Raw genomic sequence first — 14928 nt, 5'->3', positions numbered from 1 at the left:
ACTACCAGATTCTGTTTAAAAGCAAAACTAGGCATTTTAACTAGTGTATCAGATTTTTGGAGGTGAAGGGGGAAGCCTCTAATAAATTTGGGAGGCTACGGATTTAATTCCACAACATTAACCATTACATTTTTCTTTTCTAACAGATGCCAGCCATTAAATTGAAAAATTGAAATTGAAGATATAAAAAGTGGGGTATGCGTATCCATCTAGTGAGTGATTTTAACCAGATTTTCTCCTTCATCATGGCTCATTTGCATTGTTAATACTCTGAAAAAGACAGCTTTTGTGGACTCTGCTGCGTTTGTTGCTCCTACAATGTAATGCTATTCAAAGAGTCTGATTGTGTATTCAGATATCACATACATATTGCCCTGGGTCTGGGATTTCCTGTTACTCTGAATGATAAAGATTCTTTCCTATTTAAAGTACAATTCACCCATTGTGTCTACATATATGAAAGGGCACCTCTGTGGGATATACATAAGCAGGGGAAGAGATGGAGAACTGAGGGGATGCAGTAATTTGGCAGATTATTGGGGGAGAAAAGGTACTTTTAGGAAGAGGGACAAGAGAGGTGAACACTAGAGATCATCCCATAAAGGAACCAACTTCAGTTTGAGAAGGGTTGGTTTGGAAAGTGATCTAGAATTTATGACCTTCTGAACTGCATTTTTAAAGAGTTTTTCTGACCTTAATTTAATCCAGTTTTCAGGAATCTAAAATACCCCTTCCAGTTCTCTGTCCAATTTTATTTTTAGAAATCAGGAACTGGAAGAACGTACAGAGAATGATTCACATTTAGAAAGCCAAGATCTCTTTAAATTTGGATATGAAGATAGGAGGACAATAGTTTAGAACCATGCTTCTCTCCAAGTCTGGCCCTGGGATTGGCAGCTTTGGCATCACCTCGGAGCTTGTCAGAAAGGCAGAATCTCAGGCCCTGCCTCCCCCCAGATCTACTAAATCAGAATCTGCACTTTCACAGGATCCCATGGGGATTTGTATTCGCACCAAAGTTTGAGAAGCACTGATTTAGAAGATTCCTAGTTAATGAAACTACTTATTTTTTTCATAGGGTGGAGAAAGCAAAGCTTTGGGTAGTCTTTGTATACATTTCAGAGTCTCAACAGAATATCGCATCTAGAGCAGGAACTTCAGTCACTCAAGGTCTTGATTTTCCTATCTTAACTCTATTTGTGGATTCTTTTATACTGTAATAAAGGATTAAAAATAAAAACTGAACAGATGGCCAAACAGAAGAAAAAAAATCAGAAGGGTGCTACAATTTTAGGGATGACTGAATCTTAAATATCATTTAGTTCCTCAGTTCCCCTGTATAGGCAGCCAGTGGCAATGTCCTTACATATTATGCTTCCATCAGGACTTGGTGACTAAAGCATCTTGAAAAGCTTTGCACATAAAAACTGGTGTTGCAGCTCTTTTGAAGCCAAGAGGAAAAAAAAAAAAAGCACCAATATTTTGGAAATGTCTGTTAAGGGCAGCAGAATGGAAGCAGAATGAAGCTTGTGAGCACCAGTTAGTTTTCAATTGTTCTACAAGGTTTCCTGTTAAAATGAGTCTGGAAGTGTTTGAAATATATTAGAAGCATTTTAAAATAAATTAGTCAGTTATTACTGTTCGAAATGCCCATCTTTTTTTAAAAAGTGAAAATAACCCATTGTTATTGTATCCATTCCCAATCATAAACCTTTTGAGCAAAAGAAATTCAATAATGATTGTATTCCAGTTTCAATACCCTACATGACATGAGTGCCTCCCCACAATTATGCTAAATAGAGATTAACACAATTTTAAAAGTTATGGAATTTATATAGTTCATTAATTCATAATTACTCATTAGCAATAAAGCTTAATCCACAACTATTTAGCCTAAGGTATCAAAAGAGATTTTAACAATAAATTGGATCACAGTATTATAAAGTATATTCTAGGACCCAGTGTGAGACATTCCAGGTAGAGTAGATATGCAAATAGTCGCCTGTTGCCTTCATTTTGGCCAGAATATTTGCAGTGACATCCAATTCTGATTCCAGTTTTACATTCATCCACCTTCAATGGCAGAGAGCTACTTTTTAAAATGGATTTGAGACTTTGGGAGTGCTTCAATCAGTTATTTTACTAAGGGAAAAAAATTATTGCTAATCAAAAGAGTCATTAGTACTGGCTGTTGTAACTACAGGCTCTTCCTTACGGGTTTCTTCAGTTGTCACCAGCATAGGGCTGGTGCCAACACCAGCCCAGACAATCTCTCCTGCTTCCCCTACAGTGAATCTTTGCAAGTAGTCTGTCTATGAAGAAACCCTTCTGTAGATATCAAATTTTGAATATGGTATGAGTTTCACTTTGAGACCCTGACAGATTCAGGAGTATATAAAAGTAATTTAAAATTTAAATATATATATATATTTAAACCAAAGGAATCGAGCTGTTTGTCAACTAGCTTGTTAGTAGCAGACCTGTATAGAAACACCATGATTTATAATACTCTTTCTCTCTATATCAAGTGGGAGATTAGATGCAGAAATAATCAGTTCCTGGACATTTTTCCCCCTCAGTGCATTCAAAGAACATCAGTCTGTGTATTTGGAGGTTATACCCTGCCCCAGGTCTCTTTCCTCTAAAAGGTATTCAATGGTCCAAAGCCAGACCAGGCACACTGTCCCCCTGAAATAAGGAAGCACAGTTTTCCTTACTATTATCACCTTAAATTTGACTTAAATGTAGTTCATGAAACACATTCAGTACCAACCAGTGACTTTTCATGACTCTGCACCTTTTCCTACTTTTTAAAGGTATGCTATAGACATAAAGGAAAGAGAAGGTAAGATCAGGTTACTTTCACAAAAGCACACGTGATATCGTTGATGAAATATTATTCAGACCACCAGTTTTTACTTTAATATAATTGTTTTTATATGCCATGTCATAAGCCCTTCAATAAACTAAACGTGGGATTAAAAAAATCAATTGTCTACATGAGGTATCTGCTCATCTAATACATATACACACATAAATACATATATATTTACATACATATTACCTACATTCACACATGTATATGTTCATTCTGTCATCCATCATGCATTTATTGAGATACGTTACACCCCTACACTAAGTTCTCTATGTTGATGTGGGCAGCAAACCTCCATTTACAAAAGCCTGGAAAGTCAGACATAACAATGTGCCTTTGGAAACTAGAGCAGGAGGAAGAGTATATTAGGTCCTAAGTAAACACTTGATGGTTAGTTCAGCAAAATTACTACTAGTGAGCTTGCCCAGAAGCACTGCTTATCAATCCAACATTTTATCTTCATTATTTCCCATCTTAAATTCATGTTGGTGTTCAAGACGACTTTCTTTAAATGTAAATATCCAGAGAGATGATTAAACTTCATCAGCTAACACTTCTCAGGATTCTGTAACCACAAGGTAAGGAGAACCTATGGTGATACAGTACCAGATAATGCCACAGACAGGGGACAGAGTTGGTAGGAAATGAAGGTAAACAACCACTAAGTCAAACTTGATTTTTCTCATAGGATAGCCTGGGCCCAGGGCTGTGAACATTTTCCACCCTATTTGGAAGTTTTCTTGAAAACCCTCCTTACATGATGTGATGCTCACTTTAAACTTCTGACTTGATAAAAATAGTATCCTTCCTCTGTTTTTTAATCTCACACTGAGGAGGTAACCTGCACTTCAGGGCTAGTCGCAGGGGTGTCCTCTCTAGGCAGAGTGAGTGGGGTCTGTCCCTGAACCCCTGGAGCAGGAATTGGCATCTGCAAAGGAAGTGGAGGAGGCCTGGGGGTGGAATCACAAGATCGTGAGTCAGGTAGGCAGGCATGAAAAGTCACTGTGCAGGAAACAAAAAAGTCATAGAACTGGGTGTTTGTGCAGCATGCTGTGTGGGAGTAGGAGAAAAGGATCTTTTTTCTGGGTCAGGAACCAAATTGAACACGTTTGCAAAGACCAGTTAAGTCATCTGACGTCAAGAAGTTGCTGCTGCTTTTGGGGCCCAGTTGCCTTTCCACACACGGTTTAACTTATACTCTGTTTTTGGGTGGAGAAATAATAAACTAGGGTTGAACAAAAAATTTCCTCTTCCTCTCTATCTGCCCATGTTGACTCAGTTCTCAGCCCTTGCCCCTTTGGATGAACTAACTACGTTTTCTTTCCTTTTCCACTTTTGTTTTTCTCCTAAAAGAAGAAGGTGTTGATCTTAATGGAAGAATGTTACATCAAGATCACAGATTCAGAGAATAATTAAAAGGTGTCTTAACTAATCATCCCTGTGTCTGGGGAGGTATCCATCAATGGTCTCATTCTGAGATTTGAGAATGCAGTTTATTTTTCCAGAATTATGCAAGCATGTGAGAATTAGTGATTATACACTATGGTCATTTAAACATTTTCTTTCTTCCACAATAGAGTTATATTTGCTTAAACCAGAAAACGTGATGTTGACAAAAAACAAAACAAAACAAATTTCACTTGTGTGAAGCAAAGACATTTTATTAATAACAATCATTTGAGTGTACTATGTGTATTTTTTTAGTTTTTATTTTTGATTCACTTCGATATCATGTGGCCATAAGTATAAGGACTCCTTAAAAACCATGTCTAAAATATGTTTTTCTCCTCGGTTATAAAAGTTCTGAATTCTGATTATGGACATTTGAAAAATATAAAAAGAAAAAAAAAAAAGAATAGCCCCAAATCCTACTCCTGAAAAAAAAGTCACTATTGGGTGATAGTTTGATTTATTTTTTTCAAGTTTTTTTTTTTAAATTTTATATATCTATGTAACTGTTTAAACCCAAAGCACATTATTGTATATGTAAAATTTTATTAGGCTATATTCTAATTTAACTGTTTTTACATAACTTTTTTTCCATTTTAGCATATTTTTAGTTGAGTTCATAGTATTCTATTATGGAGCCCTATGCATGAGCCTGAATACAACCAGTCAAAACATTTATAAATGAGCATTCAGTTTTCCCAATGGTTTAACTACTATAAATAATGCTGCAATAAACACGTTCATGGTGAATCTTTGGATTTCTGACAATTTTTTAAGATAAATTTCTGGAAGTAGAATTAATGTGATACACAAATTTAGGCATAACAATTTTTACATTTTTAATCAATTTTTCCAACTATTTCTACCTTTCCATAAAGTTTATGAAAATTTATATGCCTATCAGTAGTTTAGGAGAGGTCTTTCCCAGAAAAATACATTTTTGTTTAAAAAATGTATTTGATTTAAGAGTATTGGATTGCTGACGAGAATAATTTTTGAAATAATACATTGGTTAACTCTCTTATTTTGTGAATCTCATTTATTTTGATCAATATTTTAGTGGAGAGTGGTCTTTTTTATTGGACTCAACAAGCTTTTTATAAACTGAGAGTAACACCACAGGTCTATTATATAATTTGTAAAATTTTCCTTAGTTTTTGTTTACTTTAGAATTTTAATATATTACTATATAAAACTTTAATATATTACATTTAGAAATTCCATTTAATGTTATAGTTTCTTAGCTTCTCATTTGTGAATTCCTCCATTGTTCAGAAATTTAGAAAGATTCTACATATCACTGATTCCACATTCATCTAAAATGCTTCTATTTAATGTTTTAAATTAACATTTTAAGCAGCAGGGAAATAATTTTAACATTGGATAAAGACAAATGTTTCTTATCTAGAAACATTAAACTGATGTTTCAGCATCATTTAGTAAGAATTCTTGCTAGAAACTATTGAATCATGATGTCAGTTCAATAATACTCCAAATTCTTTTTTTTAAAAATTTTTTTCTGAGTTACAAATCTGATATTTTTGTCTGTTTATTGGTTTTACAGCAATCCACACTTTTAAGTATGAAAGCTGAATAATACATTTTAATATTTTATAGCTCAAGTGTCCACCAACCCTTTTTTTTTTAGAAGTGTCATGTGTGGCTTATCCCACTTACAGTGTGCATTTTTTGTTTACAGAGCATCTACTTAGCCTTTTTGTTTTAAATTAGGTTTTTTTTTTAGATTTTTCTTTATTTTGGGGGGTTGATATATTCTACTATGAACAAATGTGTAACTAATACAAATTTCAAGACTAAACTTTAGAAATACACGTCAGTGAAGTTACGTGCCCATTGTCACTCAACAAGCCAGTAAATTATAGATCTGGAATCAGACCTCATGTTATTACAAATTTCCAGCCTGATGCTTAACCCACTGAAACTCCTAGCTGTATTGTTTATAGGCTGAAAAAAGGCCCGCTGTGGGACTCCTGGCTCACAAGGAGCTTTTTCCTACATGCTGTGGAAAACCTCCCTATTGGCTTGCAATAATTTCTTAAAGCCTCCATCCCAGAGAGAGAAGGAGCTCAGGACAATACACTTACCATGCCATCTTATCTTTGTGAATTAGAAAATAAAATAATGTTTGAAATCTCTATTTCTATTGTTATAGAAATAATCTCTCTGGGGATATGTTGGGGTTGAAAAGGGCAGGTTCCTGGAATGTTATGGGGGCCTAATGATATGTCTGTGATATAAAGCAGTTTCTGATATTTTCCAAATGGATTATTGTTCATGTTTAAGTGATTACAGCAGTGATTTAAGCCAAACTAAATATTCTCTTTCCATGGTTTACTTCAACTCACTCTAATCCCTCTTCAGACGAACTTGTCCAATTTTGATTTTTATTTTCTCGTGTGGGTATTTGATCATGTGGGCAAAATTTACGGGGTGAAAAAAGTGTGAAAATTGAACAAAACAAACCCCCCAAAACCCCAATAACATGTGGTTGGTAGGCGGTGGAGGACAGGAATGATTGCAAGTGTTCTAAGAGAAAAATGACACATTGACTAGGCATCAGAAATCATTTCTTGCCAATAAAAATTTCTGAAACTGTGGAATCATCTCTAAAAGAAATGATTGAAACCTCTTGTCTGAGCCACTTACAATTGCACTTAATAAAGCTTTTGAAAACTCTATACTGTTAGTAAGAGATGATGACCTAATAAGTCCAGTTCATTGATTCTATGATAATCTTGGCAAAACCTACTCATGGAATAACTTCATAATCAAATCTAAGATACCCTGCAAGCACTATATAAATTTATGTCTCCAATTTTTAGATGACTATTTAGATACATTCTTGTATTCATAAAAATACTTTTTTTTCCCCCTCACAAAAGAATGTGTTCATCTATTACGGGGTAAAGAAGCGATTTGAAAAATAAAATACAAACACAAAACAGTGATTTATCAAAATATAATATCCAACAGCCCTGATGCTTGTTTCTAGCTGTTGGTGTGGTTATCTCAAGACCAAAGAACTATGTTAGAGAACCAGTTATTATTTTATCAAAATGAAAATGAAGAAGGAGGAAGAAAACATTCCAAGCTGACAATCTGCATGTCACATTTCAAAGTGATGTGATTTAAAACAGCTTATCTATTAAGCTCTCAAATTAGACTTTACAAGCAAATAACCAATTCTACCTTGGCTTTAGCATTGCCTCTGGCACATTTATAGTATGAATATCTGAACAAAACTATAAGAGTTTCCCTTCTGGTGCCTGGAAAACTTATTAACTATTTCATATTCAAGGATGTTCAAACTTTTAAACTTTTCCTAATGTGAAAAGTTAGTGCTAACGCTTGATACTGGTCTGATTGACTGAACCTTGTGTAGTTACTACAAAAGGCTAAATTGGCAGCTCTCTCCTTTTACCAAATATTGATTCCCTTTCTATATCCTTTCATGTTCTAAATTAACCTGGGGATTTCCACCTTGACTTCTTTACTTGCAATGAGAAATGACATGCAGGAACTTTCCTGTTAACTTAGCATGTGGGACAGAATTTGGTTTCTGTAATGGTAAGCACAGAGCCCTGTAGAGAGCTTCTAAGCGGTGAGAGGAAAGGAAATTGGAAGGAAGAACTGAAGATATTTTTCTCCTATGAATTAACACAAATACAGATTTATAGCCTACACATGTGTTTTGTTTTTACTGATGGTTGTAACTAGGGACACCTGTAAGACAGAGCCAAAGGGGAAGAATTAAAAATAAATGGAAGAAAAACGCAATAATCTGCATTTCAGAGCTTGATTTGAAGCCTGGTATGTGAGACTCTAAAATTCCCCTTTCCTGGAAAATGTTTTATCATTTAGCTTATGTAATTTAGCATACCGTATGAAGCCTGAAATATGACAACATTTTTTTAAAAAAGATTCTTTCAGTATTTCCAACAGAAATGTTGAGCTAAGTGTAGAATTTGTGGGATCAGTTAGCTTATAAATAATGATCCTTTATGCTGGCATTGGGAAATCCCTGTTCCCACAGCTAGTTCAATAAAGCAATTAATATCAATAAATGCTGAAGAAAGCAAATCTCTATTCACTTTTGTCTGGATTAGTTAACATGAGAAAAATCCTATCCCTATCCTGGAGTATTTAACCTTCTCAGAGGAAGACATTCTAATGAAAGGTAAATAAAGTATGTGTTTGACATATGCTCCTCTTGTACTGTGCTGTCTGCTTACTATAAGATGGTTGACCTTTCTGCCCTCTCTAGAAAGTTCAATGTGGTTTTCTATTTAGATTAGGCTCTTGTAAAAACTTGTGTTGTCAATACACCTTAGCATTTTCTTCTACTATCCCTAAATTTACTTGTTATTTGGATGAATTTCATTAAAAGAAACACAACTTCCATAATTCAGATATAATGTTTCTTTTCTACTGCATAATGCTTATGCATTTCATGTAGAATAGCTCACGTGTACTTCGAATTCACATAGGATATTCGAGAGAAAGAAATTTTTCTGTGACATGGCATGTTTTAGTGAACGTCTTAAAAAGAATCTACACAGTGGAAAAAAAAATGCTTTGTCAAGGTGATGGTGAAGTTTCATTGACCACATTGATAGAGATTTGCGCATTCAGACTTTCACAGATCAGCATTCAGTAAACCAATGTCACGGAACAGCCCTGAACTTTCATTACATTTGGCTAGATTATTTAAGATTTCACACATGAGCAGCAAAAAGCTTAGAAGAAATTATCCTGTAGTGTCCAAGAAATGTGGTAATAAGGTAAGAGTTGAAATGCGTTGTTGGCATAAGGAACCCATGGTTCCTGCTCTATATATAACACACCCAGTTTCGTCAGAGTTGGCTAAGTGCACTCTTTCTGACAGTATGGTGATAACATACTGCAAGAGTTGAAGTTGCCAATTCTTCCACCTTCATTCTACTAGCAAAGAATTTTAAAACAAAATTTCAATATTGCTACAATACCACACCCCTCTGCTAGTTTCCCCAAACTGACAAACCCACTCTGACTGTTTATAAATTTGAGAAAGGAGCGATAGCTAACCTTAAATATACTTAAGCTAACCTTAAAAATACTTAACTAAATGAATGTGTGTGTATTTGTTAGTTTTATATATGCCAAAGTTACATACAGTTAAAATTTGTGGTGAGGTGCCTATTACTAAGTCATAAGCAGGTGATAGTTTAATTTTGAAATGGAGTAGTCATCTCAAATCAGTGCCTTAAAATTCAAAAACATAAACACAGGCAACATTATTATTCTCATTACAATAGGTTAAAAAAATTGTCATCTTGTCCATGGGAACTGAATAAACAAGAAGGCAAAATTTCTTATAGTAATTACATTTAAAAGTTACATTATAGTAAATGGAGTGACGGGGCTTTTTGTTTTTTGTTTTTTGTGTTTTTTTTAAGAAGCTGAAGATTTACTTCTGCCATGTTAAATGAATATACTTTATGTGGTGAAAAAATATCAAGAGGAAATCACACTGTATGGAAAATGAAAGGTCCATTAGCATTTTCATTTTTCAACTTTCACATTAGTGGATTCTTTTAAGATTTTTGTGTTTAATCCCATTAAAAAGTATACTTTAAATTTTTTAATATGTAAATTAAGCTATGTTCAAAAGTGGATGTATTCTTGATGTTTAATGCATTAAAGTACAAAATGTATTATTTAAACATTTAATTTTCAGATAATCGTAAATTCACATGCAGTTTGAGAAATAATGTGGTGAGATTCCATGTACCATTTACCCAGTTTTCTTCAATGGGAAAAACTTGTATAACTACAAAACAATATCACGTGCAGAATATTTACATTGATACAATGCACTGATCATTTTCAGATAGTCTCAGTTTTACTTGTACCTATTTGTGGGTGTGTTTGGGGGGGATATTTAGTTCTACACAACTTTGTCACATTTATAAGTTCATGTATCCACCAGCAAGGTCAACGTACTGAAGAGTTCCATCACGACAGTCATCCCTCGCATTGCCCTTCTATAATAATACTCACTTCTTTCTCTCACTCTCACCCCATTCCTAACCCCTGACAACCACTTATCTGTCCTCCATTTCTAAAATTTTGTCATTTCAAAAATATTATATTAATGGAATCATATAGGATGTAAACGTTGGTATTGGATTTTTTTTTTTCACTCAGCAGAATTCGCTGGAGAGTCATCCAAGCTGTTGTGTGTATCAACAGTTTGTTTCTTTTTATTGTTGAGTAGTATTCCATGATATGGATGGACTACAGTTTGTTTAGCCATTCAACTGTTGAAGTTCATCTGTTTGGTTTTTTTGTTCCCCCCACTCCAGTTTTGGCTGTTATGCTGTGTCTAGAGATTTTCCTCTTGTCTTTTTTTAATTGTATTTTTGTATGTGTATGATTCCATTATATTCAGGTAGCATATTTTATATTAGTTTCATTCTTTTAAGTGTGTTGAGGCTTGCTGTATTGCCTAGGATATGGATACTTGAAAAAATGTATATTCTATTGTTGTTGGGTAAAGTGAGATAGATAGATGTCAATTAGATCCTGTTGGTTGGTTGTATTGTTTAGATCTTTTATATCCATGCTGACTTTCTGTGTAACAGTTCATATCAGTTGCTGAGAGAAGAATTTTTAAGTCTCCAACTACAATTGAGAATTTGTCTATTTCTCTTTTCAGGTCTATCAGATTTTGGTTTATGTATATTGAGACTCCCTTGCATACACGTTTAAATCATTATGTTTTCCTGGTAGCTTGATCCTTTTATCACTTTATAATGCCCCTCTTTGTCTCTAGTGATTTTCTTTGCTCTGAAGTCTACTTTATGTGATAGTAATACAGTTACTCCTGCTTTTTAAAAAAAAATTTTTTTTGCATTGTTATACCTTTCCTCATCCTTTTATTTTCAACCTACATATGTTTCCAAATTTGAGATGAGTTTCTTTTTAGCAGTGTATAATTTGGTCATATTTTCTTATTTACTCACTGATTTCTGTCTTTTAAATAGTGTGCTTAGACTATTTGCATTTAAGGTTATTATTGATATGTTAGAGCTTAAGTCTACCATTTTATTATATGTTTTCTGTTTGTTTCCTTGTTTCTTGTTTTTTGTTTCCTTGTTTCTTGGTTTGTTTTTCTTGCCTCCCTGTGGGATACTTGAGTATTTTTTTAGGGTTCCATTTAGATTTATTTATTGAGTATACCTCTTTAAGTAGTTTTCTTAGTGGGTGCTCTAACTATTACAATATACATATGGGACTTACCACAGTCTATTGGTATCAACATTTTACTGCTTTCAGTGAATTGTTGAAATCTTACTTTCATTTATGTCTCTTTACTTTCCCCACTTTTAAATGTGATCATCTTTAGTATCAGATGGTATTAGAATTTTTATTCAATCATCAAATATGATGTATTGATATAAAACCATAGGAAGAAGAATAGCCTATTGTATGTAACTGTATTTTGACTCTTTTTGTTCTTCGTTCTTCCTGATACTGCAAAATTCTTTTATCATTTCCTTTATGTTTGAAGAAATTCTTTCAGCCATTTTTAAGGGTAGGTCTTCTAATTACAAATTCTTTTAGTTTGCTTTGTCTGAGACTGTCTTTCTTTCCCCATCCTAAAGGATAGTTTCTCTAGATACAGAATTTTTAGTTGACAAGTACTTTTCTTTCAGTATTTGAATACAGTAATGTGCTACTTTGTCTTGACCTTTAAGTTTTCAAGTGAGAAATCTGCTATAATTTTGAAATGGCATTTCCTCATAGGTAATGTGGTTTTTCTCTCAGGCTACTTAAAATTTTTTTTGTCTTTAATTTTCAGAAGTTTAATTATGGTGGTCTTGCTGTAGATATCTTTGGATTTATCCTATTTGGAATTTTCTTAGCCTCTTGAATCTGTAGATTTATGTCTCTCACCAAATCTGGGTCATTTTCAGCATTATTTCTTCAACTACTTCATCAGCCCCACTCTCTCTCCTCTCCTTCTGGGTCTCTGATGATACAAATGTTGGACCTTATGTTATTGTGCCACAAGTCTCTGAGACTATTTTATGATATTTTCACTCTACTGTTAAACACATTAAGTAAAATGTTTATTTAGGTTACTGTATGTTTAAGTTATTTAATTTTTATTTGATTATTTTTTATAACTATTTCTTTCCTGAGATTTTTAATTTTTTCCTTTGTTTTAAGAGAGTCTGACACTGCTTGTTGACACATTTTTATAATAGCTGCTTTAAAATCTTTGTCAGATAATTCCAACATTTTGTTCATCTTGGTTTTCTGGCACCAGTTCATTGTCTTTCCTCATTTAAGTTGTGATTTTCCTGGTTCCTGGTGTAATGTATGATTTTTTTTAAAAAATTTCATTCAACAGATTGTTTTTTATGTGTTAATTCATTTTATTTATTTATTTTTAGTTGAAGTATAGTTGCTGTACAATATTATATGTTACAGGTGTACAATATAGTGCTTCACAATTTTTAAAGGTTATACTCCATTTACAGTTATTATAAAATGTTGGCTATATTCCCCGTGTTATATAATGTATCCTTGTAACTTATTTTATACCTAATAGTTTGTACCTCTTACTCCCCTACCCCTATGTTGTCCCTCTTCCCTTCCCTCTCCCCTCTGGTAATGACTAGTTTGTTCTCTATATCTGTGAATCTGTTTCTTTTTGTTTTATTCACTAGCTTGTTGTATTTTTTAGATTCCATAGATAAGTGACTTTTGTATGTGTCTCGGACATTTTAGCTATCGCTTTAAGATACTATGGGTCTTGTTTAAATATTCTATTTTACCAGGCAGTCATCTTTTTAGGTTTAGCACACAGATTCTGCTCTATGTTTGTGAACTATGGTTCAAAGGGAAATTTAATTTACAGGTGATATTTTGGTCAACCTGCTTTATCTGTTGTGACTGAGACCTCCCACTGGTCCCTCCTCACGCAGCCTAAGGGGGTTGAAGAAGTTCCCAAGTTTTGGCTGCCATGTGTCTCTTGCTGGGGGAAGTGATTCTATAATCTGCAGAGACAAAAATATTTCCCATAGCAAGCCACTTCTTGGGGAAGGTACATCTTGCTGGTGTCACCCAGCCACATGGTGTTTTTTAGTAGTGAAGGGGAGTTTTAGGTCCAGGGGAGAAGGAGAGCATTGTCATCAGGGTTCCTGATCAATCTACCTTGCTTGTGTTGCTTGAATGGTTGACAGGACAATTCAGAGTAGAAATGAACCTACCTAGGCCACCTTCTGTTGTTAGGCTGGTGGTTAGGAAATGAGGTGATGTGGTCATCTTATTCTTCGAATGGTGGGTTATAAGATGCCCTGCCACTATGTTATTCCTTTAGTCCTAGAGTCTCTAGTCAGTTTTTCTTCTTTCCACCTTTCAGTCCTCCTTTGGTTGCCTGTTGCATTATTTCCAGGGTTTATAGTGATATTTAGTGGAGAGGAGGAGGGAAAGATGAGTCTACTTAATCTTGTCTAGATGGGATGTGTCACAATGTATTTTAACCTTTAAAAGACAATTTTTTTTCCAGAAAGTTGATAAAAAACATATTCCAACAGGATATATGTGAATGATACAAATAAAGGAAATAAGGAATGAGAGGTTGGAGAGATAAGAATAGGTCTGATGCTAAGTATGCAAAACACTAATTGAAAACAATATTTCAGTGTCACAGGCAATTTAATACTATAAGTAAAAAAGAGCCCACATATTTTATACATAAGGAAAAAAAAGAATTAGAAACTGGATATTTTGACCAGTGTCAAGATAATAGTAACGTACTATTTGTGTTAGTTTTAAATCTTTAAAAGCATGGTCAAAATAAACTAAAAGGAGTTAACAATAGTGCAATAAAATTTTTGGATTATGTAATTGTTGAAATTGTTGCACAGCTTCAAATGATTATTTTAAATTTTTGATTCAAAAATTCAATAGACCAAGAATAGAATAGGCAACATTGAAGAAAAAATAAAATTAGACAATATGTATGAATCACATATGAAGTTATAATAAATCTAGAGAAACTGAAACAAATGTGTTATAAAATATACAAGTTAAACAAAATAGAGGGGTCACTTACATACAGTCAATTGTTATATGATGAAGGTAGTATTGCAATCTAGGTAGAGAAAATCTTCAATAAATAGTGTTGGGTCAATTGTATATTCAAGTAGAAAAAAAAAAAAGAAAAGAAATTTGTCCTATACTTCACAGCATATTCAAAGACCAACTTCAGATGGATCAAATCTAAAATTGAAAGGTAATTCACTGAAGATAACATAAGAGAAGGCCTTCATGAACTTGAGGCAGGAAAAGATTTGTTAAGCAGAACAAAAAAACACTAACCGTAAAGGAAAAGATTTGCAATTTGGATCATATTAAAATGTAAAACTTCTGTTCATTATAAGACAACATTAAGAGCGTAAAAGACAAGTCATAGAGTGGGAGAGGAACTTTGCAATGCATGTATACAGCAGTGGACTCTTACCAAGAGTATATAAAGGACTCTTACAAATTAGCATTAAAAGGACAGACAGCCCAATAGAAAATTTGTC

This window comes from Balaenoptera ricei, chromosome 7 (assembly GCF_028023285.1).
Source record: "Balaenoptera ricei isolate mBalRic1 chromosome 7, mBalRic1.hap2, whole genome shotgun sequence".
NCBI lineage: Eukaryota > Metazoa > Chordata > Mammalia > Artiodactyla > Balaenopteridae > Balaenoptera > Balaenoptera ricei.
The sequence above is the reverse complement of the archived record's forward strand: the minus strand, read 5'-3'. Positions refer to the sequence as shown.